Consider the following 6,282-nt stretch of genomic DNA (forward strand, 5'->3'; position numbering starts at 1 on the left):
GGTAAGTGGCAAACGTACCACATGCCGTGTTCTCATGCTGTCAAGTGCTTCGAGAGAATGAGAAAACGGTAACAAATTATGTGGCGGGGGAATACAAGGTCCACAGTTACCTTAGAGCATATTCCGGCCAATTCCACCCACTTGGTAATGAAGCTTATTGGCCAAACGAGCCGTTTTCGATGGTTGCTAACAAGGATTACATTAGAAAATTGGGCATTAACTCACGGAGTCGTAGACCCAATCAAATGAATGTTAGTGAAAGAACTTACTCTCGCAAGTGCTCTATATGTAAGCAATATGGCCATGACAAGCGTTCGCGTGGGCAACAAGGCCGTGGTAGTACAAACACGTCTCGAAGTAATAGAGCCTCTAGAACTTGAAGATTGTATTGTTATTGTAATTTATTATTGTATTGCTTTGAATTAGTATTGTAATTAAATGGAATGAATTATTTTTTAATTAGTATAGACCTCTCGTATTGGATGAATTATTATTAAATCAAATATTTAAATTTATACATTCAAATATAATAAAACACTTAAATCAAAACCCTATAAATATTACAAGTTTCAAAACTTGCTTCGGGGCACTTTAGAACCTCTAAAACGACGATCCAAACGTTTAGGTGGACTTCATGTAATGAGCCGACATTATTGTACGCAAAAAAAGATATTAAGTGTTATATAAAATATTGATATTTTGGGATTTTAAAACATGACTAATCTTTGCCCAAAGTATGGAAAAAAACGTGATTGGAAAGGTAACGCAAAAAAAAAAAAAAAAAAAAAAAAAAAGCCCCAACATTAACGCACAAAATTCATGCGTGACTACTAATGTTCCTTTTTTTTTTATGACCCCATTCACGCACAAAATTCGTGCGTGAAAGGCCAAAACTGTGTTTTTGCAGTTTGGTCCTTTCACGCACGAAATTCGTGCGTGAATACTACTTATGTTCTTTTTTTTTGTCCTAGTTTGGTTCAACTTTTTTTTTTGTGCTATTTAAGTCGCGGATTCTCTTTTTTTCAGTTGAGTCCCATGAAATGGAACCATAGAACGTATAGTGCGTAGGATATGACACATTGACAAATGTCCATATAGTTCTGTAGCTTATTTCACATGAGATCTTATACATGACTATATAATACATAGAAATGGTTACTTTGTACATCCCCATAAAACTCAGAGGATAACGGATTTATAACGTTGGATTTTATCTAATTAAGACATAAAATTACAAGTCACGTCCTATTTCATAGGGCATTTTCGTGAAATTCTTCATGTTTATATGAATCGAAATGAACTTTTATTTTTGTCCTTTTTCATCTGGGAAGAAAGACCAACAAGAGGGGTGATAGTGTATTGCAGTACGGAAGAAAATTGATACAGCTTAAGATAAGAAACCATGTGTTTAAATTTAAAGGCCAAGATTTTTGCTTGACATTTTAGATCATTTACTATCAGTTTATCATTTTAACATTTTTAAAAAATAATCGCAATGGATCAACAGAAAGAACAACATCACTGGTAACTTACTACAAATATGGATCTAAATAAATTACATCTCTGAGGGAAAATAATAAATGCCAAATGAACGAAATTGAGGTTTTATTGGTAAATCATGGTCTGTTTTATTTTTTTTTATTCAAAAAGGCAAAGTGGTCAGTCAAAGGAAATAACAAGTCCAACAGACCTATAATGTTCATAATGATTTTACCTAAGCATAGAAACTAGTCCTCATTGATATAAAACTTGCACCCAAAAGAATAATGAAGTATACAGAAGAAATAGAAGATTCCTTATACGTACATTCTCAATGCATTTCATACATTTCCTGATACTAAAAACGAGAATTAACACGTAATGACTAAACAAAAAGCTTTATTTATTTAGTAATTTTTTTTCAACCTCTACCTCATAGAAAATCCTGTTTAGAAAGTTAGCACCTGCTCTCGCCCCAATATATGTGTAGGGAGAAGCACCAATGAAAGTGAACCTTTATTGTTCCGTTTCCTTTTCTCTTCGAACTTTTTTCTTTTCTCGAAATCAAAACCACTTCAGAATGCATGAACTGTACATAGAGCATTGAAAATTAAACATCAAATAAACCTGATTTAAAGATGAAAATTAAAAGGAAGAAATGGAAAGGGGAAAAAAAGTGTTTGTATTGTACGTACATAAAAGACAATTTACTTTTCCTCTGTTTCTTGAATGATGTTTTTCAGTTTCCTTTTACATATCTATGCGTTGAATATATATCTCTACACAGTTTCATTAGTTAATTGATACTTTGGGATCGTTAATTGTCCAAAAAAAGGAAATGTGGGGAGATCATATTTTTAAATCGACTAATCAAAAAGGCTGCGGGTTGGTGGTTCTCAGTAGGGTCCAGAGAGCGAGAAAAAATACTCGATTGTTGGATTTATAGCAAAGGCAAAAATTTCTCATAAACAATGTAGTACTTGTTATAAAATAAACTAAACTTCAAATTAAAAGGAAAAAGATACACACAGAAAGAGATAGGGAACAGTAGTACTATAACTATTGTTTCTACTAACTTTTGTTTGTATATTACTTTCTGTTGTATTCCAGTACAAACGAGCTCCTCTATATATACAAAAGAAAAAGGCTTCTAGGACAAGTCATAAAAATTTAATGGCCAAACTAATTTTGTGGCCGAGTTATCTACTTGGTGGCCAAGTTATCAACTTGGTGTCCAAGTAAAATGGACATACATTATAATATTTACAACAGTTCCCCTTGGATATCCGTTAATAGATGATGTGTCTCGTTAAAACCTTATTTAAGAAAAACTCTATGGGAAAAAGCCCTAGTGAAGAAAAAAGAGTACACATATTTAGTAACACGCTTTCAGAGCTGCCTCATTAAAAACCTTGCCAGGAAAACCCAATGGGACAAAACCTTGGTTAAGGGAAAAAGAGTACAACACGTATTTCACTCCCCCCGACGAAGACCAAAATTTAGTTGTCGGAGTCTTCGCATTCCAATCTTGAATATCATCTTCTCAAGAGTTGGAGATGGTAAAGATTTGCTGAACAAATCTGCAGGATTGTCACTTGAACGGATTTGTTGCACATCAATATCACCATTCTTTTGAATATTATGTGTGAAGAACAACTTTGGTGATATGTGCTTCATTCGATCTCCTTTTATGAAGCCTCCCTTTAATTGAGCTATGCATGCAACATTGTCTTCATATAATACTGTGGGTATATTTGTATCACACTTCAAGTCAAATCTTTCCCTAATGAAATGTATGACTGATATCAACCATACACATTCTCTACTTGCTTCATGAATAGCTATTATTTCAGCATGATTCGAAGAAGTAGCAACAATGGACTGCTTTGTAGATCGTCATGATATAGCAGTACCTCCGCATGTAAACAAATAACCTGTTTGAGATCGAGCTTTATGTGGATCAGGTAAATAACCTGCATCTGCATAACCAACAAGATCTGTGCTACTTTTGTTAGTATAAAACAGACCCATATCGCCAGTTCCCTTCAGATATCGCAATAAATGCTTAACTCTGTTCCAATGTCTTCGTGTAGGAGAACAGCTATATCTTGCTAGCAAATTAACAGAGAACGCTATGTCAGGTCTTGTAGCATTAGCAAGATACATAAGTGCACTAATTGCACTAAGATATGGTACTTCAGGACCAAGAAGCTCTTCATTTTCTTCCTGAGGTCGGAACGGGTCTTTACTCACTTCAAGTGAGTGAACAACCATTGGAGTACTTAACGGATGCACATTGTCCATATAAAATTATTTTAAAACTTTTTCGGTATAAGCAGATTGATGGATAAAGATCCCGTCTGTTAAATGTTCAACTTGCAAACCATGACAAAGCTTTATTTAAAAGTTTTATTGATGGACAAAGTTTTATTTTTTCTTTAAATACTCAATTGCCTTTTGGAGCTCTTCTAGAGTTCCAATTAGCTTTATGTCATCAACATAAACAGCAAGTATAACGAACCCTGATTTTGTTTTCTTAATAAAAACACATGGACAAATGGCATCATTTATATATCCTTCATTTATCAAGTACTCACTTAGGCGATTATACCATAATGCGCCCTGATTGTTTTAGACCATATAATGATCTTTGTAATCTGATTGAATATATCTCCTGAGACTTTGAACTAATTGCTTCAGGCATTTTAAATCCTTCAGGAATTTTCATATAGATTTCATTATCATTTCATTATCAAGTGAGCCATAAAGGTAAGCTGTAACCACATCCATCAGATGTATTTCAAGGTTTTCATGTACAGCTAAACCGATGAGATATCGAAATGTTATGCCATTCATAACAGGTGAATATGTTTCTTTATAGTCGATACCGGGTCTTCGAGAGAATCCTTGTGAAATAAGGCGGGCCTTATATCTCACAATTTCATTTCTCTCATTCTTTTTCAGCACAAAGACCCATTTGTGGCCAACTGGTTTTACACCATTAAGGGTTTGGACTACCGGTCCAAAAACCTCACGTTTGGCAAGTGAATTCAATTCTGATTGAACTGCTTCTTGCCATTTTGGCCAATCATATCTTCTTCGACAGTCTTCGATAGATTGAGGTTCCTAATCCTTAATGTCTTTCATAATATTCAGTGCAACATTATATGCAAAAATATTATCCACCATAATCTTTGATCGATTTAAATCTATCCCTTCACTAGAAGAACTCAATGACAGTTCTTTACTCACTTGAGTCTCGGGTTCCCTAATATCTTCAGGAGTATCGGGATTAATCAGATCTTGAATATCTTCATGATATTGTTTTCATAGTGTCGTTCTAATCATTTATCGTGTTTCTTTTTTTTAGGATTTTTATCCTTAGAACCCAATGGCCTACCACACTTTTGGCGTGTATGAGATTCATAGGCTATGACACTAGTAGATTGTCCCTTTGGGACATCAATTCAGATAGGCACATTCTCTGTAGGGATATGTGACTTAGTTATTCTTTTCAAATCAGTAAATGCGTCTGGCATTTGATTTGCTATTTTTTTTTCAAGTGAATGATCTTCTGGATCTCTTGTTCACATATAGGGGCACGTGGATCAAAATGAGATAGTGATGAAACTTTCCACGCAACTTCTCTTTTAATTTCTTTTCCGTTTCCCCCTAATTGTGGGAAGTTTATTTCATCAAATCGACAATCTGCAAATCGAGCAATGAATAAATCTCCCGTTGATGGCTCAAGATAGCGAATAGTAGAGGGTGATTCAAACCCAACATATATTCCTAACCTTCTTTGGGGGCCCATCTTAGTGCATTGTGGTGGTGCTACCGGCACATATACAACATAACCAAAGATTCGGAGATGAGCAATATTTGGTTCATGACCAAATACTAATTGTGACGGGGAGTATTCATTATAATGAGTCGGTCTGAGACGAATAAGAGATGTTGCATATAAAATAGCATGACCCTAAACGGTAGTTGGCAGCTGTGTTTTCATAAGTAGTGGTTTTGCTATCAATTGTAGTCGTTTAATAAATGACTCAGCAAGGTCATTTTGGGTATGAACATGAGCTACAGGATGTTCATTATCCCAACTGACAAACAATAATCATCAAAAGATTGAGACGTAAACTCTCCGGCATTATCGAGGCGTATAGCCTTAATGGGATAATCCGAAAACTGTGCCCTTAAGCGTATTATTTATGCCAATAATTTCGCAAACGCCAGGTTGCAAGACGATAAGAGGCACACATGAGACCATCTTGAAGATGCGTCTATTAGGAACATAAAATATCTGAATGGCCCACAAGATGGATGAATAGGTCCACATATATCCCCATATATACGCTCTAGAAAGGCAGGAGATTCAATGCCAACTTTCATTGGAGATGGCTTAGCTATCAATTTACCCTGATAACAAGTGGCACATGAAAATTCACCACTTTCAAGAATCTTCAGGTTCTTAAGTGGATGCCCATTTGAATTTTTAATAATTCGTCTCGTCATTATTGATCCAGGGTGACCTATTCGGTCATGCCAAAGCACAAAAGTACTTGAATCACTAAACTTCTGGTTTACGATCGAGTGTGCTTCAATTGTACTAATTTCTGCATAATAAAGGCCAGAACACAAAGTTGGTAATTTCTCCAAAACATATTTCTGGTCGGAGGCATTCTTTGTAATGATAAGATATTCATCATTTATTTCATTTAATGTCTCAACGTGATACCCATTAAGGCGGATATCTTTGAAACTTAACAAGTTTCTTGGGGATTTAGAAGAGAATAATGC

The sequence above is a fragment of the Lycium barbarum genome, chromosome 2 (genome assembly GCF_019175385.1).
Source record: "Lycium barbarum isolate Lr01 chromosome 2, ASM1917538v2, whole genome shotgun sequence".
Classification (NCBI taxonomy): domain Eukaryota; kingdom Viridiplantae; phylum Streptophyta; class Magnoliopsida; order Solanales; family Solanaceae; genus Lycium; species Lycium barbarum.